We start from the raw sequence: 22,961 nt of genomic DNA on the forward strand, positions 1-22,961 counted from the left end.
GTCCCACATACTGCTTTATAATAGTCAGATGCAACTGGCAGGACATTAGGGTTTCCTTTTATTATTCATTTTAAAGGATGGAATAGGAAATTTGAGCATAGAGTAATGACTCCCCTCCTGTCCCACCAAGATAAAAAAAAACAAAAACAAAAACAAAACCATATAATAACTCATGCCTCTAATATGTCAACTTTGTTGCCTTGTTCACATAGTTTAATTTTCTGCTGGAATTTTCTTCACGGCCAGTTTCCTAGCCACAGAAGAAAATGTGGCATTACTTTCTGGGTATCCGTGCTGGGTCACTACCTTTCTCTTCTGACCTTTTTCCCTCCTTTCATGCTGTTTAACTCTGGTCCTGCCTACCTTCTCCCAGTGTAGAGGATTTAGTCATTTAGGGACTTCTTGATAAGGACTGTGCCAAGAGTGCCCAGAGCTAGAGCAGACAGACTGAATCTATAAGATGGCAGGAAGACTTTAAACTGTGTGCCTTGAGAAGTTGTCATGGGCCTAGTGACTCAAAACCAGCTCTCCCTGTTGAGGAAGTTTCCGGGTTGGAATATGGCTCTTAATATGGTCTATCCCTCCCTGTGGAAGATGGCATCTACTTTGGCAGTGGCAGCATCAGTTCCTGCTTAGCTCAGGGTCTGGCCCATTAGGAGATACTCAGTCAATGCTTGGTAATTAGTTGATTACTAGTTGGCTTAGGAGCATCCTGGAGGAACGATGGATTCCCCATGTTTGCAGATTGAATTGGATTTGAACCACTTAATGGGTTTCACAGGCTTTTGTGGGTTAGTTTGGAAACGGAGCCACCATCTGTAATCTTGTTTCTATGGGAAATAATAGAAGAGTGTTGTGACCCTGAGCAAATCACTTTAACCACTCTGAGACTCTGGGAACTTCTTAAGATTTATAATTTGATCCTTTGTATATAGGAGGCCTTACCCATGGCCCCTCAACTGCTAATACCTTCCCCTCCAGGGTATTTTTATATGTATCATTATGTGTGTGATATATATGTTATTTGTGTGTTTTGTATATGCATATACTCAAATGGAAGATACACACACATTTTTTGTTGTTCAATCATGTCTGGCTCTATGTGACCCCATGGACCATAGCATACCAATACTGTCCATGGCTTTTCCTTGGCAGATATACTGAAATGGTTTGCCATTTCCTTCTCCAGTGGATTAAAGCAAAATGTTAAGTGACTTGCCCAGAATCACCCAGCTAGTAAGTGTCTAAGGCCAGATTTGACCACTTAGGTCTTCTTGACTCTAGGTTCAGTGCTTTGTTCACTAAATCACCTAGCTGCCTCCATATATGTATAAATCTATAATACACACACATGGAGGGGGGAGAGAAAGCGAGACAGAGAAAGAGACAGAGACAGAAAGCAAAAGCAAGACATAAAGAAAGAGAAAGTGAGACAGAGACAGAGACAGACATAGAAAGAAAGTGAGACAGAGACAGAGACAAAGAGAAAGCAAGACAGACTGACAGAGAAAGAGAAAGTAAGACAGAGACAGACAGAGAAAGAAAGTGAGACAGAGACAGAGAGACAGAGAAAGCAAGACAGAGGCAGAGACAAAGAAAGAGAAAGCGAGCCAGAGACAAACAGAAAGAGAAAGTAAGACAGAGACAGACAGACAGAGAAAGAGAAAGCAAGACAGAGACAGAGAAAGAGAAAGCAAGATAGAGACTGACAGACAGAAACAAAGACAGATAGAGAAGGTGGGGCAGGTACACAATCATATAAGAAGACCCTGCCCTCAAGGAACTTGATTCAAATAAAGGAGAGATCTCCATTGAAATAATTGAATCGACATATCAAAGCAAGCAAGAGTTCTGAAAATTTCCAGATTTGCCAAATGGGTACTAGTTGAGCTATGGATCAAATGTGGTAGGAGCCTGTCAGAAAATGGGGATGGTGAGTCATAGGCATCTTCTTAAAATCCAGATTCTGGTCATGTCTCATGGCATTGCCCTGAAGTTACATTCAACCTTCGTGGATCTCAACGAAAATCTAAAACTGGTGATAAAGAGCCATCATTGGCCTTCTTTACTTCCTTCAGGAATCAATTCAAACCCCAGCTTCTGTGGGAGATGTCTTCCTTCAAGATCACCTTTAAACTTACTCTTGTATGTTCCACATGAGCATAATAATTAATAAGGGCACCTAAATGGCAAAATTGATAGAGTGCCAGGAAGTCTCTTGCTGATTTCAAATTTGGCTTCAGACACTTAACTAGCTGTGTGACCCTGAGCAAAGTCATTTCATCTTGTTTACCTTAGTTTCTCCATCTGTAAAATGAGCTGGAGAAGGAAATGGCAAACCACTCCAGTGACTTTGCTAAGAAAACCCCAGAAGGGGGCATGAAGAGTCAGACACAACTGAAAATAACTGATCAATAACAGTAATTAATCATCATAATAATTACACATTTGGTTGGTTACTACTATGGCAGATGCTTTACAGATATTGTCTTACTTGATCTTCAAGTAAGTATTATTAGGGTAAGTATTATTAGGACGTAAGTATTATTAGGATCCCCCTTTTACAGTCAAAGAAACTGAGGCAAACTGTGTCCATGTCTTCCCTCCCTCCCTCTCTCTCCATCTTCATTTCTGTTTCTCTGTTTTGCTGTCTCTCTGACCCTGTCTCTGTCTCTGTCTCTTTGTCTCTCTGTCTCTTTGTCTCTCTGTCTCTGTCTGTATGTCTGTCTCTCTCATGCCTCTGTACAGTTTAAGTAGATTAAATTTTATGATTGAGGAAATTGAGGCAAACTGCATCTATGGTCACATAGCTACTAAGTATCTGGAACTTCATTGGAACTCAGATGTTCCAGATTCCAGGGCTAGTGCTCTCTCCACTTTACTACTTTGCAGTCTGCAGGTTTCTGTGTTGTTCCTTCCCAATCCCTCTCCTCTTCTCCCAGTTAGATTGTGAATTACTTGAGGACAGGGACCTTGTTTTTGCCTTTCTTTGTAAATTTTTAAATCTCCCAGTTGCCTTTCCTCTCTGTTTGCAGGCTTGGAGGGTAAAGCCTTTCTGTATAGAGCTCTCAGAACATTCCAGGTTAACTATTTTCTGTCAGCAGCTTTGCTGCTGACATTGTGCCCAGTAGGCATCCCCATTGCACCTTTACCCCCATACATTTTATGTTTTGTCTTCCCCTGTGAGATGGTGTTAGATGGTAAGCTCCTTGATGGAAAGAACTATTTTTTTGTAATTCATATCCCCAGTTCATCTCATAGTGCCTAGCACCTAGTCAGTGCTTAATAAATGTTTATTGATTTGTATTCTTTAATTGGATCTCATATTTTAGCACAGCCCCTTGTGCTTAGTAAGTGATTAATTAATGCTTTTAAGTAAGTGATTAATGCTTCTTCCTCTCCTTTTAACCTGGAAAAACTTAGATGTAGCCAACCTGCCCTTATTTCTTCTCTATCTTCTGCCTCAGTGCCTTTGCATAGGCTGCCCCAGGGGTCTGGAATCCACTGATCCTTAGAGTCCCCTGTCTTCCTTTAATACTCTTTGAATAGAGACTGTTTCAGTTGTTGTATTTTTAACCCCTGGTCCCACCACATGGGAGGTGCTTAATCAATAAATGTTTGTTGATTTTAAGAAGCTGAATTTTAAAAATGTAACATTCATACTTCTCAAAAAAGTAAGTGAGGTATACTCTGGGAAGGCAAGATGCAAAAGAATTGTCTTAAAACTAATGGCTCTTGCAGAATGCAATTGGTGATGTAAGAACATCCATAAATGAAATCTACGACTTTTCTGATGTTGGGTTACTGGAGGAAGAATAAGTTAGTGGAGGGTAATGAACCTGTGGATCAGAGTATAACGTTTTAATGCCTTGGGAATGTCAGCCCAGAAGGGAAAGAGAATCATGAATCTACAAGATTAGCATTTTATAATAAATGACATCATATACCAACTCTTTGGAAAGCATATGTCAAATAGAACATTAAAAAAGATTTATTAGAATTCTTATACAAAGCTGATTATTAAATTTGGAGCAAATCCTAGATTTGGAGAAATGAAATGATAAGAAATAAAAGCTACTCAAGTAAAATTGCTTGATTTATGAACATATGCAAATGATGAAATAATTTTAAAACTTAAAATCAATAATGAAGTCATAAGGAATTAGAACACTTCCATTCACACACACAACCTAGTGTTATGTATCTCACAGATATTGGTTCATTTTTGTAACTTGGAATTAGAAGGTAGGATTCTAGTTCCAACTTTCTCCCCTTAAAACTCTGACATTTGGAATCATGTATCCTCTCTGGACTTCAGATTTCTGATCACTAAAATGAATGGTTAGGTTAGATCAGTGATTCCCAAAGTGGGTGCCACCGCCCCCTGGTGGGTGCTGCAGCAATCTAGGGGGAGCAGTGATGGCCACAGGTGCGTTTATCTTTCCTATTAATTGCTATTAAAATTTTAAAAAATGAATTTCCAGGGGCACTAAGTAATATTTTTTCTGTAAAGGGGGCAGTAGGCCAAAAAAGTTTGGAAACCACTGGGTTAGATGATGTCCAAGGTTCCTTCTGGCTCTGACATGCTATGATTGTCTAGTGTTTCAATCACATGTTCCTTGTGTTTTTTCCTCTGGGCCTTTTTGGGGCTTGAGGGAAGGGATGGAAACTAGATTTGGGGGTAAAGTGCTAACTGTGGTCCTGGTCCATTCTTCATTCTCTATATTAGAAACACTGTTGGTGGAAATGTTGAGGCTATAAAAGTGAAGGGAATTCTCATTCTGGGTTTATCTTGTGTTTTGTGCAGTAATGTGTTTTTATCTTAGGATTTGGAGGCCTGGTTACCAAGAAGGAAGGGAAAGCAATTTGGTGAACTTTTTCATACTAGTGTAAGATCAGGCTTTATTTGGGCCAGTGGACCAATATTGCTCCATTGGTGTAGGAGGAGAATCCAGGTGTCTCATATTTGCTTTCAAGAAGTTAAGAGTACACTTTTTTAAAAAAGCAACTTATAACAGTAAATTTCATCTAGCAAAGTCCTGTACATGGGGACCCATTAATTTACTTGATATTTTTAAAACCAGCCATCACTGTGGTGTTCTTCCTTTTCTAGGGCAAGGAAAGCTCTGATTCATGCATCTCAGAAGATGCTGGTTGCTAGGAGATTCTCCTTTCTCTCTTAATGTTAATCTTTTTGTTTCTACACATTGAGTCAAAGCCAATGCCTTGCTCCTTTTTTATTCCTTAAATTACTAGGGAAGATGTGGATCTATTTCATTTCATCCATTTAGTTATTTTAAATTCTTCATTAGTATCATTAACTGGACTTGCATATTGATTTATTATGATGTTTGGTTCAGTCCTTTACCTATCACAAAGCACATGTCATTTTTATCTTAAGCATATAATGATCTCATTTGGGAAGAGATTATTATTAATACAGTAACCATAAGGAAAATTTACTTACTATTCTGGTATGGGATAATCCCAAATCAGATATTGGTGAATGAATAGTTTTAGCTGGTGTGGCTTTAAGCAAAATAGCCAACCCTTCCTTTACCCTGCCAATTTGCCTTTTTGCGGATCAGGGTGGAATGGGGAAATATCTTTCTGAATCTTAATTACATTAGACTATTAAGCACTGTAAAGTAAATGGTTTCAGCATTCACCAATTATCCCAAATTATTAGTCCCACTCCTAGATTTTGCTCAGAGTTCCAGTCCTGTATTGTCACCTGATAGCTAAATAACTCCATCTCACTGTCATATTTATTAGCACTCCAAAATCAACACATCCAAAACAGAGCTGTTATAAACTTGCCCCTCACTTCAAATTCTCTGTTTCTGTTAATGACTTCATCATCTTCCCACTCACCCAGACTTGTAACCTTGGAATTGCCTTTGATTCTTTCCTCCTCCTTTTCCCACACATCTAATCTGTTGCCAAGTCCTCTGTAATATTGCTAATATCTATTCCTTCTTGAAAATTTCCACTCCCACTAATGCAGTTTAGAAACATATCTCATCTCTTTTAGACAATTGTAATAATTTCCTTGCTGGTCTTCCAAGTTCTAGTATACAAACTCTCCACTCTTTCTTTCCCGCCACTGCCCTTTTTCTTGCACTGCTGGTACCATATCACTTCTCCAGTCAAAAATTACCAATGATTTCTTATTGGGTAGCTCCTAAAATCTGGCATTCAAAACCCTCTTCTCTGATACTGCCTGTCTTTGCAGCCTTTTTGCAGACTTCTTCCTTCCACATACTTTGCATTCCAGCCAAATGTGACCATTCTCTGTCTCTTAGTCCCATTTTTCTATTTCCTACATCTACACCTTTGCTTATGCTTCTCTTCAAGTTTAAAATGGATGCCCCCTTGCTTAGTCTCCATTTGTTGAAGCTCTTCCCTTCCTTCTCCTGGTATCACTGCCTTCATAATTGTTGATTAATGGAACAGAATAAAACTAAAGATGTTCCTAGGGGTGTATACCATAAAGCATGTACTTGGCTATCTTCTGTTCTGATACATTGACAGTATCTTGATTGAAGTTATCAATGAGGCCATATTTACCAAAATCACGATACAGTTAATGGAAGATTTGGGGTCCAAAAAGATCTGGGAAGACAAATTGGTGAGCTAAGCTTCCCTGAGGGGCAGCTAGGTGGTCCAGTGTATAGAACATTGGACATAGAGTCAGGAAGACCTGAGTTTAAATCCAATCTCAGACATTTTACTAGCCATCTGACTCTGGGGAAGTAATTTAACTTCCATTTGTCTATTTTGTCATCTGTAAAATGGGTATAATAATAACACCTACCTCCTTCTGTTGTTGTAAGGATCAAATGTGATTTTATATATATATATATATATATATATATATATATATATATATATATGCACTTAACAAAGTACATGGCCATAGTAAGTACTATATAAATGTTAACTATTGTTATTACTATTATTAAAGATGAAATTTATGAGTTTAGATTTATTATAGTTAAACCCACAGGGTCATACGATAAACCCCATAAATATAGGAAATGTAGATCAATAGATTTAGTGATCTGTAAACTCCTTTTGAATCAGCAACATGGTATCAATTAAGATAGTTAAGGCCATCTTAAGATGCATTTAGTAATAGCAAATATCCAGAAAAAGGAAGGCAATAGATTGTTTTACTGTGCCCAGTGGTGATCTCATCTACACTATTAGGTCAAGTTGTGAGTACTGCACCATAATAATGACACTGACAGACTAGAAAATGACAAAGGGATGTTGATTAGGGTGGTAAAGAGTCTGGAAATTATGTGTTGTCAGGACCATTTTAAAGAACTGATGCTCTTTAGTTTAGAGAAGATGCAGGTCATATGACATTGGCATCAAGTTAGCAAGATTGACTAACCTGGGCATCCTTCTTAAAATGCAGACTCTAGAAGGCATCAGATAATCAGAGTGGAGACTTTGCAGGAGCAGATGATATTTCTTTTTGAAATCCCATTTTTAATAGGAATCCTTTCGAATCCCTCTTTTAAATTTTTTTATTTCTATTTTTTCAATTACATGTAGAAACAATTTTTGACAAATTGCTTTTTGACATTTTGTGTCTCAGATTCTTTCCCTTCCTCTCCCCCTCCTTGAGGTGGTAAATAGACTAATATAGGTTATATCAGTGCTCTCATGCAATACATATTTCCATATTACCCATGTTGTGACTGATTTATCATATATATAATAAAGAACTCATGAAGGAAAAAATGAAGGATAGCATGCTTTGATCTACACCCATATTCTAGCAGTTCCTTCTTTGGCTATACCTGGCAAAGTATGTGTGGTTTAAAAAAAATTGTTTGTTTTTAATCATGAGTCCCTTGAGCTTATCTTGGCACCTTAATTTGCTGATAATAGTTTAGTCCTTCACAGTTGACCATTGTATAAAATTTTTGTTACTGTTTACACTGTTCTTCTGCTCACTTTACTTTGCATCAGTTCATATAAGTCTTTCCAGGCTTTTCTGAACTAATGTTATCATTAAGAATATATTGCACATCAAAGGAATAATGAACTGGAGGAATTCCATGTGAACTGGAATGACCTCCAGGAATTGATGCAGAGTGAAAGGAGCAGAACCAGCAGAACGTTGTACACAGAAATGGATACACTGTGGTAAAATAGAATGTGATATACTTCTCTACTAGCAGCAATGCAATGATCCAGGACAAGTATGAGGGACCTATGAGAAAGAATACTATCCACATTCAGAGGAGGAACTGTGGGAGTAGAAATACAGAGGATGGACAACTGCCTGATTACATGGGAGGATGGGGGGATATAATTAGGGATATTGACTCAAAATGAGCACCTTTGGGCAAATACCAATAATATGGAAGTAGGTGTTGATCAGTGACACATGTGAAACTCAGTGGAATTGTGCATTGGCTATGGGAGAGGGTAGGAGCGGGGAGGGATAGAGCATGAATCCTGTAACTATGGAAAAATGTTCTAAATTAATTAATTAAATAAAAATTTTAAAATTAAAAAAAAGAATATATGGCACAATATTTCCATTATAACCATATACACAGCTTGTTCAGCCATTCCCCAATTAATGGACATGCCATCATTTCTAATTCTTTGCCATTACAAAAAGAGCTACTGAAAATATTTTTGTACAAGTAGGTTCTTTCTCCTTTTTCTCTGATCTCATTGGGATGCAGACCCCAAAGTGATGTAGCTGGGTCAAAGAGTATGCATAATTTTATGGTCCTTTGATGTGATTCCATATTGCTTTCCAGAATGGTTGTATTAATTCACAGTTCCACCAATAGTGCATTAGTGTCCCAATTTTTCCATATCTCCTCCAATGCTTATTTTTTTCCTTTTTGGTCATGTTAGCTTATCTAATAGGTTAGGTGTAAGATAGTATCTCAGAATTGTTTTAATTTGCATTTCTCTAATCAGTAGTGATTTAGAACATTTCCTCATGACTATCATTAGCTTTAATTTCTTCATCTGAGAACTGCCTGTTCATATCCTCTGACCATTTATCAACTGGAGAATGCCTAATCCCTTTTAATTCTAGTGCCTCCTTCTGTTGATTATTTCCCATTTATCCTCTAGATCAGGGGTCTGCAACCTTTTTTGGCCTTGAGAGCCATAAACGCCACATTTTTTAAAATGTAATTTCGTGAGAGCTGTACAATATGTTTAACACTGAATACAAGTAAATATGTGCATTTTATGTAAGAACAACACTTTTAAAGTATAATAAGTCTCTGAACTATTTTTAATAACGTTATTATGTGCTAACCAATGATGAATAAAGTACATTAATGTGACTTTTGGTGTTGCATGGTTTTGCTGATTATTAATCAAAATTATTTTGATTATTAATAAAAAAAAGACTTAATGGGGCACTATAGTACTGATATGACTGCACACATACATATAAAACTCCTTTACACTAAGAAAATTGCTGAAATAAAGAGAGAAAAATTCAGGGAAGAATACTTTTTCCTCTCCCTCTCTCAAGTCAGGCAACAGGAGAAGAAAAAGCTGCCGGCCTGCTGGTTAAGCCATTTGGCCACATAAATTAAGTAGGAGATCAGAGGATTACAGAAAATAACATGACTTGTGTGCAGGCATTAGTAAGTAGTGGGGGGAGGAGGGTACCTTTTCATGGAAAACTGGCCAGGACACATCACAAACATTTCCTGGTACAGGTGTTTATCAGTGCTGCCTACTCAATCATTCTGTATCAAATGAAACAACTACTGGGGAGAAATGCTTCTCATTAATGAAGCCTATGTGAAGATGTAATCTGACTATAGTTCCCCTTTAAGAACAGGTAGAAAAGTTAAAAACAATAACAATCCCACAAATAGGGAGTGCAAGACCCCATGAATGCACTGAGATAAAGCCATGAAAATCAGAGGCAGAGGGGTAGAGAATGTAGACAAAAGGGATCAATCACTATACAGAGTCCCAAGATGTCAGTAACAGGTGTGGAAAGAGTAAAAGGAGGGCAGAAGGAGGAACACACAGCACACCTACCAAGCCGAACTAAAGACCAGGATTCCTCTCTCACGGCAATATCAATGAGGGAGCTTCTATCTTAGAAGATAGTCGCCGTACCAAAAGGTACATGATGTGTGACGTCATGACACTTACATATCACGTGGCGCACGATGTCATGTGTAAACTGTTAGTTACTGTGCCGCAGTTCGTCTGTCAATGCTCATAGTGCCACTCCTGTAACAGCGCCTGAAAAAAAATTGACTTTATGGATCCTGCAGAAAGAGCCATATCTGGCCCTCAAAAGAGCCAGATATGGCGCGAGAGCCATATGTTGCCGACCCCTGCTCTAATATGGCTTCCTCTGTGCCTCTGTGTGTGTGTGTGTGTGTCAGATTGTCAGCTCCTTGAGGATATGGAATGTGTTTTGTCTCTTTTTGAATTTTTAGCATTCAGCACAGTACCTGGGCAAATAATAGATTCTTAATAAATGCTTATTGACTGACTTTAGTGTGTAAAAGTCCCAGGGTGTCTTCAAATATTTGAATGATTTTCATATGGAAGATTGTCTTTGTTTAGTTGTTTTTCAGTTGGATCGGACTCTTTGTGACCCATTTGGGATTTTCTTGACAAGGCTACTAGAGTGGTTTGACATTTCCTTCTCCAACTCATTTTATAGGTGAGGAAATTAAAGCAAAAAGGGTGAAGTGACTTGCCTAGGACCACACAGTCAATAAGTGTCTGAAGCCAGATTTGAACTCAAGAAAATGAGTCTTCCTAATTTCAGGCCCATCATTCTATCCATCGTGGTAATGGAAGATTTTTATTTGGTTCCAGAAATCCAAACTATAGGACTAAGACCAGTAGATAAAAATGACTCCCAAAGAGATTTTGGCTCAGAATAAAGGCTTTTCCAATATTTAATGCAGTTCATATGTGGAATAATTGTTGGGGCAGTGATCCCCTCATTCCTGGAAATGAACAAGCAGCAACGAGATGACTAATTATCCTGGATACCATGGAGGGGTTTCTCATATTACTTAAGATTTTGGACTAACTGATCTCCAAGTTCCCTTCCAAGTCAAATGACTTGTTAATTGTAGGAGCATGAAGTAATAGCCACAATTTTATATTAGTTATCCATTTGAAGCTGTGCTTCCCTCAGCTGCTAATACTTCCAGCTCTGTGACCATGGATTAAATCATTTAACCTCTCAGGCCTCAATTTCCTGGGTTTTTAAGACTATGCCAGAGAAATGTCAGCTCTGGCAAGTCCTACCAGACTGGAAAGGCTTCAAATACAGGGATAATAATGGGATGTGTGCCTCTTGTTCAAAGACCAGCTTAGCTAAGTTCAGAGATGCTCACTACTCAGTTGGCCACATGGGGATGAATTTTTTTGGCCACTATAATTCTTAGAAAAAAAAATCTCCCAAGTCACAGAGTGATTGGGTTCTAATATCAGTCGAGAGAGTATCCATAATGACAAAATTATAGATGTCTGAAGTACTGGGGAAAGAATATAAAAATTTGGATCCGATGATGTGTAAGATCTTTTGCAACCTGACCATCCTGGTTCAGATATTTGGAGCCCATTTGTCTCAATAGAGCTGGACTACCTTTTCCTTGTCTTGCCTGACCTCTAGTGGAATGGTCTAGTGGTAATGAGCATTGAAATGGCCAAATGGTGAGAACCACAGTCAGAAGCCAGGATCCCAGAAAATGCAGAGCCTAGATGGAGCTCAATAATCAAGAGTTTATTTCTTCCCACCCCTACCATATTTTTAACTCGAATCTTTCAAATTTTCTGTTTCATGAACTTTTCTTAATTCATAATTTTTATACCCTCTCTCTTTTTGCTATTATTCTAGAGATATTTATATAACCGCCACAGTTTATACAGAAAACTGGTTAACAGCTCAATATAAAACAGCTATTCACAACTCTTTATTAATGAAAAAATGTATTTTTTTAAACCCTTGTACTTTGGTGTATTGTCTCATAGGTGGAAGATTGGTAAGGGTGGGCAATGGGGGTCAAGTGACTTGCCCAGGGTCACACAGCTGGGAAGTGGCCGAGGCCGGGTTTGAACCTAGGACCTCCTGTCTCTAGGCCTGACTCTCACTCCACTGAGCTACCCAGCTGCCCCCTGAAAAAATGTATTTTTGACAAATAACTTCATTTTAGTTTAGTGCCATAGAAAGTTTAAGAGCCAGAAATGTCTAGGTTCACATACTAGCTGTGCTATACTGGGCAGGCCACATAATTTTTCAATGCCCCAGGCAACTTCAAAACTTAAAGTTGTAGAACTGGTACCAATCTACATTTGTATTTCCTCCTTTAATATACCAGTGATATCACAGGTGTGGAGCAAAAGCTTTCTATTTTTAAAAAAAAAAATGTGTTTCAGCTGAAAAATGGCAATTTGTTACATTTAAATATTAAAAGACAAAATGTCGTGACATTTTCCACTGGGAGTTTTGTGTATATTTTGATTATTATTCCATTATTTAAAAATGGAAACCATATTTGTTTCACTTTGCTAAACAGTAAAATATAGGAAGAAAATAGATTATGAACTTTGGAAATTGAAATCAGCTATCAATTTCACGAGTCCATATGAGTAAAGTTTTGTGTTAGAAGATAGAGTAAAGGCATGTTTTAAAGAAACAGATTTAGAATGATAAATCTCACATTAACCAAGTTGGAGAATGGGACTTTTCTTTGTCTTTGGCCCAGCTGATTGAAATGTTTGACTTTCTGTAGATTTTGTGAAGGTTTTGGAAGTGTCAGGACTTAGTTTCACAAATTATAACCTTATTCTTGTATATTCAGTCTTCTCTTTTGGATCAGCCTCAAACACTTCATTTCTCCCCATCTTGAGAAAATCACCACCGTCTCTCTCTACCCTGCTATATTTCCCCAAATGGCCATCCCATCCCATCCCATTTTTTTCTTTTTCTTCTTGCCAAACTTCCTGAGAGTGTGGGTTATGCTTGCCTCTACTTCTTTCCTCCCTTCTGACCTACTCAGTTCTTATCTTCTTGCAATTTTGCTTCCACTTCTACTGAAAATGTGCCCTTTCTTAGGCCATCCTCCCTGACTCTTTTTACCTTTTCTTCAGACTGCACGCATATTTTTTTTATTTCTCAGCAGCATCTTAGATGCTATGCTGCTCTTTTTTTTCCCTCTCCCCATGACATGGCATGGCGTTAGTTATCCTCCCACTTCTCTTCTAATTTGACTGGTTTGTCTTTCTAGTCTTGCCTCCTCAGTCATCAAGTCTTACTGGTTCTTCCTCCTCCGTATATCCTGCCTTTGTGCCTTCCTTTCAATTTGTACTGTCATTACAGTACTTAAGGTCCTTTATCACCTCATCACCAGGGTTATTTAATGATGAATAGCCTGCTAACTGCTCTTCTTGCCTCTGATGTCTAATCATCTCCCACTTCCTTGCCCAGAAACCTTCAATTGTTTCCTACTTCTTAATATCACTAATATGGCACCCAGGGACCTCTGAGATCTGACAATGGCATTTTCAATCTCACCTCCCACACCTCTTCCAATATCTTGAGGCAGTAAAATGGAAAGCCACAGGATCTTTCAGGAATCATGAGTCCTGAATTTTGGCTATAGCTGTAGTTAACCCCTAAAGAAGCCAAACATCAGTGCTCATGATTCCTGAAAGACATCCTACGGCTTTCCACTTTAATGCCTGGAGATGTTTCCCTCAATTGAAATAGCCTTCTCTCTTTTCTCCATTTGTCATAATTCTACCTTAATGTTTTGGTCTAGTTCACATGCCAACTCTTCCATGAAGCAAAACATCTTCTAGCAAGGAGTTATCTCTCTGTCCTCAGTGTTCTCCTACCATTTTGTTTATCCTTCTACATTATTAACTTTATTCTGCCTGGTATTACAATCACTTCTCCATGTTTAACTTCCTTTACTAGATTGCCAACTCCTTTGGTGGAAAACACAAGTTTTTTTTAATCTTTAAACCCAGCTGCCATGGTCAAGTAACTAAAGTCCAAACTCCTAAGAATAACATTCCAGACCATCCATCTAGGCTTTCAGTTTATCTACTACTTTTCTCTACTTTATGCTTCAACCACAGAATAATTTCTTACCTTTGTTGCTTTGCTTATCCTGTCCCCTATTAGTTTCCACCTATGACTAACCATAACCATCTTTCCCAGTCTAACTTAAATCCTACTTCCTTCAGGAAATTTACCCTAATCATGTTAACCCAGAGTACTCTCCCTCTTCCGTCTTGTCATTGTATTCATACCATTCTTATCTGTCTTATATTTTAGTTATTACTGTATGGTGGAAAGAAACTCTGATACCAACTAAGTAACCTCGAGGGAATCATTTATCTTCCTTTGGATTTAGTTTCTTCATACATAAAATAAGAGAATTAGATTGAAGGTCACTTGAGTTTTCTCCTAACTCTAGGTCTGTGATCTTTGAGTGACAGAGATAAAGAAAAGGAGGAAGAGGAGGTGGTGGTGAAGAAGCTATCTCTCTTCTAGATTGATAAACCCATTTAGTACAGGGAACTTTCTTTGCTCATTCTGTTATTCTTCATATTTGTGCAGGTCATAGAATCTCAATCCAAGGTCCAGAAGGATGGCATTGAACCTTTATCTCATGTTGATCATTCCCTCTTTTCCCTACTCTCCATACTGATACTCATGTCACTGCTTATGCTTTTTCTGTCCTTTCCATCTATTCCATTTGAACTTTCTTAGCCCTCCACATGATCAGTGAAACTATCTAGCCACTTTTGATTCTCTTGGGCATCATTAACATTTTTAAATTCCTATAGTACTGAAATTCAGTTGGCTGTGGCATAAGAAGTGAGACAGGCAATTGCATCTGTCAGTTACACAAGGGCAATTTGGAAAGCTTAGAACAACGTAATGCTTTTCCTTACATTGGGGAGTAAAGTGTGCAATTTGTGGTTTAATTTTCAGGTTGAATGAAGGTCTCTGTTCTTGGTGTGAATGGTATTCAGTCTATTCCTTTGCTTTATTTAAATGCAAACTATAAGTAGTGGGGCCATTCCTTTTCTTTATTACCTGATATTGAATGCACTCCGGCCATTACATTAGTCAAAAAACCCAAAAAACAGAACTATTTTAAAATTAAGATCATAGGATTTAGAGCAGAAGGGTCCTCTGAGATAATTTAGTGTTACTTTTTTCTTAAGGAATGACTAGAATTCCCATCAAATATAGGAATATGATTTAAAACTACATGGCTTAAATATTAAAGATATCAATCAACTGCTCTCCTCTCAGTGCAAATGCATGAAGGATTCATTATTTTTTGAAGAAGGAGACTCCTGTGTGGGACCTCCCTCAACCAGTACAGATCACAGAATTAATGTAAATCAGGCAGGGCACAATATTACTGAAGTGTCAGAATGTGGTTTAAACCTGTTCTTCTTGATCATCTATCATGTAGCTCCTCATAATTACTAGACTTTCATTACTCAGTTTAAAGTTTTCATTTTCTCTGTAAATTAGTAGTGGTAGTGATAGTAGTAGTAGTAATAGTAGCAGTAGCAGCAGTGGTAATAATAATAGTAGTAGTAGGATAGCAGTAATAGCAGCAGCCTCAAAGGAGACCTTTTTCCTGTCTTGAGTAACTTTAAAAACCTTGAGAAACTTCAGAGGAGCTATAAAACTCTAATTAAAAAAGAGAGTGTTATTTTACTGTAAATTGTGGGCTTCATCAGTTTTCTGCCCATTGAATTTCATAGGGAAAGAGAACTGAATAATAAATCTTTAACATCAGCCTTTACTATCTTCATATTCACTTTACTGAGTGAAGAAAGAGTGCTGTAGGACCTTCCTTCAATAATCTTTTCTTTTAGGGACATCAGTTACTTTCTCTGTAAAATAAGGGATCTTGGATTACCACAGCATAATTAAACTATTCACTTAGACATGGAGGCGTTGCCACATCTTTCAAAGCAAACATACTAGTGAAAGTATGTTTTTTGAAATGTTATGAACATGAATGAAGGTAAAGGCAGCTAAGGGGCATGGTGGAAAGAGTGCTGGACCTGAAGTCAGGAAAACCTGAGTTTGAATCCTGCCTCTGACACTAAAGTTGTAGGGATGGGGGTAAGTCACTTAGCCTTTGCCTGCCTCAGTTTCCTCATCAAATATCATGTGCTTCTCAAGGTTAATAAGGCTAACATGAGATATTTCTATGAATTATTAGGGGCTGTGAAAACCGTGCAGTCCTACATAAATATATATATCATCATCATCATCATTTCATATTTTCAGAGCTGGAAGATACCTTAGAGTTCGTTTGGTTCAATTCCTACTCTTAGAGTTGAGAAAACCAAGTCCAAAATGGCTTGTCCAATGTTACCCAGGAGTAAGTGGTAGAACTGCAATTTAAATGCAACCTTCCTGACTCAAAATCCAGCATGATGATGATATTCCCAAAGCTAAACAATAACCGTAATGGCTTACATATTTATATAGTACTTTAAGGTAGACTGTAAGCTTGTTGAGGGCAAGGGCTATTCTTATTGTGTGGAAAAAACAGTGCTCTGCTCCTAAATGACATCATTGTTTGTTGAATAAATTTTTTCAAAGCATTTATTAAGCACTTAACATAGGTCTCCTGACTACAAATCCAATGTTCTTCACTATAGCCAAATACATGTATACATTCTATAGGTGTGAATGTACACATGTGCATGTTATATATGTATATGCACAGATAGACATACATGTATGACTTTGCCTTTAAGTTCATTTTCATGAAACTGAATTTCTTCTAATTTTTGTTGTTGCTGTTTTGACTTCACTGAAGTTGTACTGATTAATAACTTTATTTAAAATCTATTCATTCTTGTATCTGTTTGAAAGAGGAAGCATTGGAAAAGATTGCAGTGGTTTGTCCTTAACTGCTGAATTTGGCTTAGTATGGAGATATTTATCTATGATATAATATTTAAGTTTCATTCCCAAATAGTATTAGCATCGGAAAATAGATACAATATGCAAAAATGTTTTACATGATTGCACATGTAAAATCTAGATCAGATCGCTTACCATCTCAAGAAGAGGGGACAGGAGAGAGACAAGTTGGAACTCAAAAGCCAAACCAAACCAAACAAAAAAAGCTGAATGGTAAAAATTATTTTTACATGTAACTGGGGAATAAAAGAAAATATTATTAAATTATAAAATAATAAAATATTTTACAAAAAAAAAAAGAAAATAGAGACTCTTAGTCTGTGCTTAGTTTGAGAGTACCACCCTTACTTTCTTCCCTACATGCTCATTTCACATTCCCTGGAAAGGGTAGCCTTCTCAGCAAATGTTTTTATATTATCATAATTTGATTTCTCTACAAGATCAGAGGCTGCTCTGTTAGAGGAGATTTGAATAAAGGAAACAGCTGGCTCTCTGGGCTTTTTGTTTTTATTAAATGTCAACAGTTTAGCTTGTATCCATTTCTCATAGTTAAATCAGGTAGAGAACTGTGGATTCTGTGACTATCCTTCCTTAGCATTCATGGTAAATAGAAAACTTTTCACCGAGTGATATACTATACAAGGTGACCTGTAGACATAAGGTTAGGATAGAATTTTATTTTCTTTATCAATATATATGTGTATATGTACACACACACACACGCACACACACATATATGTATCTTAGGAAGGGCACAATGTTTCTAAATGCCAGAATGCAATTTAAACCCAGTTCTTGATAAGCTACTCTCATGTAACTTCCCATAATTACTAGACTTTTATTATACATTTTAAAGTTTCTATCTTCTTGTGTTGTGATTAAAGAAAAAAACATACAATGTATTCTTAGATGTTGTTTTTCTGTGTAATCTACAGGAACCTCCTGAAAATGCTATTCTCCAGCATATTATAAACATTTAAGCATGTTTTCCAATGGAAATTAATTGATGATCTCAGTTTTCCTTGAAGCACCACATTCCATTGTTTCCTAGACTATAAGTTTCTTGAATTTATGTTCAAGCATATGCTTATCTACTCTTGGATCTGAAAGTTAACATTTCTAGCAGAACTCGAGACAGATTCTTTATTACACAAACCTAGATTTTGAGAAGGGCTCTTTATTACATAAATCTAGATTTTGAGGAGGATTCTCTATTACATAAATCTAGATTTTGAGGAGTCTTTATTACATAAATCCAGATTTTGAGAAGGATTCTTTATTACATTAACCTAGATTTTGAGGATCCTTCATTATGTAAGCCTAGATTTTGAGAAGGAGTCTTTATTACATAAACCTAGATTTCAAAAAAGGATTCTTTATTACATAAATCTAGATTTTGAGGATTCTTTATTACATAAACCTAGATTTTGAGAAGGATTCTTTAATAAATAAAACTCGATTTTAGGGAAGTGAACCAGTCTGTCCTCACTTGCCTTTTGCCTTTCTTGCTGTTTGTCTTTCTTAATATATTTGGTCTGCTTGTAGCTCTGAGAATTGAGGTCATGGTGGGGATGAAGGGAGGTGTCCTGGAAAGAGACCTGAGTTTCATTTCCAGTTTTGCCACTAAATCACCCCTTTTTCAACCTGTAGCAACTGACTTAGTTCACTAGGTCTTAATTTTCTCAACTCTTATGTGTACATTAGATAAAATGGTCTTTAAGGTCCTCCCAAATGGAATATTCCATGAATCTTTTAAACTGAAGAGATTGATGGGGATTTCTATTTCTTTTTCATTTTAATGCGAACACAGTATCTTATAGGGTTTGTGTATGTTTCTGATTAGGAAGTGAAATAGTGATCAGACAGTACAGAAATCTTGACCCCTGTTTGCTAGATTCACCTTCCCCCATCTGTAAAATGAAAGCCATTGGAGCTCTACTTCTTATGTTCTTATGAAGCAATTTCCTATTAATTGTCATTTCCTCCACCAAGGGTGAGCGCCTTCTTCTCTTGCTCCCTCTTCCTTTGTCCCAATTTCCTGTTATATTTCCTCCCCTCAGCCAAAGTCCACGTCTGCAGGGATCTCCTGGTTTTACCAGACAAGGCACAGTATGTGTGTGACCAGCAGAGGGGCATGACCCAAAGGGTGATTTCTATAGGAACCTGTGTATAACAGAATGCACTGGCTGACTTCATCCCATTTTCCCTACTGAGCTTGAGGACAAAATGCTGTTCGTAAAACCAGACATTGCTGGACTAGACATGAAAGGGTCATTTGGCCCCGGAGAAAATCCCCAGGAGTGCCCGTTGAATCCTGCCAGTCAGAGTCCAACCATCCAGTCACACACATCCAGTTAATGAAGTCTCCATTATTTCTGACATTTAACTTGTTCAGGTCTCTGCTTTCCCTTGTATTAAAGAGCTGTTATCCATAGGATATTAGAGGCAACCTTGGCGTAGTGGATAAATGACTGGCCTTCTCGAGAATCAGCCTGTGTTCAAGTTGTGCCTCTGACATCTAGTCAGATCACAAGCAGGCCATTTAACCTGTTAGAGGCCTTTGTAAATTATGGGGGAGTTACCCATCTGCTTTCTTGGAGGGAGTTTTTATACCAGGGAAAACATAGATCCAAAAAAAGGAAAATTAAATCCTAGAGAGAAGGAGAAAGGACCTAGACTGGAAAAGGAGGCAAGGGGGAAAAAAAAGCAAGAACTCCATAAGGAAGAAGAGATGATTGTTTAAAAGCCTTTCAAAGCCTTTTCAGGGTTTGAGATTTGATGTTTGTGTTTATTCTTTACCCTTTTACTCGTGCGACTGACCAGTCTCAATCTTTTTTTTTTAACTCTTTTGTTTTCTGCTTATGAATCTATACTAAGGGGGGCAGCTAAGTAACTCAGTAGATAGAGAGCCAGGCCTGGAGAATGGGGGTCCTGGGTTCAAATATGGCCTCAGATACTTTCTAGCAAGTCATTTAACCCCCATTACCTAGCTCTTCTGCCTTGGAACCAATACACAGTATTGATTCTAAGATGGAAGATAAGGGTTTAAAAAAATCAATACTAAATATCAGTTCCAAGGCAGAGCAGTAGGGGATAAGTAATTGGGATTAAGTGACTTGCCCAGGAACACACAGGGAGGAAGTATCTAAGGCCACATTAAGCCTAGGTCCTCCCACCTCCAGTCCAGGCACTCTATCTACTGGGTTACCTAACTGCCCCCAGATCTAAATCTTTTAGAAGCCATTCCTACACAGGTGTTTGCCTAGCTTTTGGCTTTGTTGTTGTTGTTGAGTCTTTTATGACTTATTTCAGTTAAAATTGGATCCATAGTTTCTCAGGAACATACTGGGAAAAAAATCCTAAAATGTATATAGAGAGGAATGTTCTTAGAATCCTGAAACTTGAATGTTTAAAGGGAACACTAGTGGTCGTGCAACTCCTCATTTATCTTTGTATATCTCCCGGTAGTATAGAGTAGCAGTAGTGTGCTGGAGCTAGTTTGTCCCAGCTTAGGCTAATTGTATAGTATTCAGTGTGAGCATTTGTACCTCAGTAAACAGCAAATGCTACAAAACAGGACTTGATTGGTTGTTTTGTTGGTTGTCTAGACTTCAGAGAACATGGAGAAAGTATTAATAATGGGGATTATATTTTAAAATGTGCCATGTGGACATCTGGGAAAAAATCCAGTTGTTAAACATTTGCCAGCATACTCCTGCAGAGTAAGCACTTAATAAATATTTACTGGATGATTTTTACAGATGTTGGAACTGAGGTTCAGAGAGGTTATGCGAAAAGTCAGTTGGAGGCATAAAGCCCAGGAATATAAAGGTGATAATCCTGTTGTATTTTGCCTTGGTCTGACCAGGTCTAGAATCTTAGGCTCAGTTTTGGGCACCATATTGGAACACGTTCAGAAGACATATGATATGCTGAAGGGGATCTGAAGATAAGGGAAAGAAAATGGAGATATATTTAGCCTGGAGAATAGAAGATTTATGGCAAGAGAGAGGTGGCATACTAGCTGTCTTTAATTATTTGAAGGTCCGTGCCTTGGAAGATGAATTGATAGTTCTTTTGGGATCCAACGGGCAGTTAGAAACAATGGGTACTAACTGCAATGGGACATAGGCATGATAGTGGGAATGACTATCCAATAATTAAAGAAATCCAGATGGAGAATTGGCATCCTCAGGAGCCGGTCTTCAAATAAAAGCTGAACATCCATGTATCAGAGATGGCGTAAGAGAAATGCTTTTTCAGACTTTTCATGGCTTCAGAGGTCCCCTCCAGTATTGAAATGGTTGATTCTGGAAATCCAGGACTCCTGACTCCCAGTCCAGTCCTATTTTCATTTTATAGACCCTCTTTTCAACCTGGGGCTTAATGATTAACATTTTCTGCTTTTTGCAATATGCTGATGTGATGCCTCCTTAGAAGGGCATGTGGTAGGCAGACAGATTCTTCTCCTAGGTTTTTGTTGTGCTCTGTCTTTTCAGAAGTTGAATTTTCTACCTAGATATTTAGGGAGAAAAATATAGGAGCTCTTCTCTGTGTTTCCCAACCTGTGGCTTATTTTTGAAAGAATTCTAAAGGGCTGAAGGTATACAAATTTGTTTTCTCCCCAGGGAAAGGAGAAAAGTAGCAAATTCAGGTCAATTGAGTAGACTTCCACACTTCAGCAGTTTTCAGCTTCTCTGCTTAGTATTCAAGGAGATATCTAGAACTTATCCCTTGGAAATAATGACAGTGCCTTCCTTGGCCTTAGAAGCAGAACCTCTATTTACAAAGTATTAGTAGTTATGACTTCTTTTCTTACTTCTCTGGAACAAGAAAAGCCTCATTTTGTTTACTAATGATCATATTTTGTAAAACTACTTCCTCACCAGTGAATTCACCAAACATTTATCAAGTACTTGCCATGTGCCAGACACAGAGATTGGCACCAGATAAACATAAGTCCACTGCAGTCTGGCTTCTGGCCTCCCAGCTTACCCCCTCACCAGATTGAAACTGTTCTCAGCACAGTAACCGTTACCAATGTCAAAATCGAGTTCCCATTTCTCTGTTCTCTTTGGCCTCTTTGAAGTTTTTGACCCCATTGATCCACTCTTTTGGTGGTTTCATCTTCTTTGGCGTCTTCAACACTGTTCTCCATTGTTCATTCTTGTCACTGTCCATTTTTTTTTCTGTAGTGATGGTTGAATTTGGATTAGGTTGTAAATGAATTTATATAACTATACACAGTTTGGCTTTTGCTTTGATGTTCCAAATTAATTTGAAAAGTAATTGATTTACTTGAAACATTTTTTTCTTGCTTCTTTCTTTGCCCCAATTATATCTCTATTGATCCCTCTTCCTCTTTTGGTATGATTTCCCCACAAATAACCTTAATTGCTTTTTAAATGAATGGGAAAAAAATCCTTCCAGTGAGTGGATTCTAAGATGCTTGTTGTATTGTCAAAGAAGACAAAAATAATTCTTTCCTACACTCTTACAGCAGATTCTTAGGCAAAGTTTTAGCTTTTGTTTGAAGAATAGTCTTTGGCAAAGTATATTCTGGAGATACTGGTTAGTTTTTGTCTCTGAGTACCCTGGATATTCATGATAACATATATTTGGACCAGGAAGGTACATCAGTGATCACCTACTTCAACTCTTTTATTTTATAAGTGAGGAAATTGAGACCTAAAAAGATTTAATGACTTGCTCAAGGTCACAAAGACAGTCAGTTGCAGAGCTAGTGTTCCAACCCAGGTCCTCCAACTCTTAGGCTTTTGACAATCAACAAAGGACTTATGATTATTTCTCCAAAGACTGCTAGTAGTCTTTGGTATTCTGTAATTCCATGTTACTATGATTTAGTGATTTCCTGGTGTAAAAGGGAAACGTTTTCCAATGAGACGCAAATTGATGGTGAACAGATGCTGGGTCTTTCTTCCAGGGGTGTGTGTATATATATGTATATGTTTTTCATATTCCTCTTCCTCCTCTAAGGACC

General features: G+C 37.7%; 1 protein-coding gene across 1 annotated transcript in view; it reads left to right on the forward strand.

Annotated features, from left to right (window-relative positions):
* CCNY (cyclin Y) overlaps nucleotides 1-22,961 on the forward strand; it is a 319,156-nt gene that overhangs the window by 211,405 nt on the left and 84,790 nt on the right. The gene's annotated exons all lie outside the window — the stretch shown is intronic.

This window comes from Gracilinanus agilis, chromosome 5, assembly GCF_016433145.1.
Source record: "Gracilinanus agilis isolate LMUSP501 chromosome 5, AgileGrace, whole genome shotgun sequence".
NCBI classification, from domain to species: domain Eukaryota; kingdom Metazoa; phylum Chordata; class Mammalia; order Didelphimorphia; family Didelphidae; genus Gracilinanus; species Gracilinanus agilis.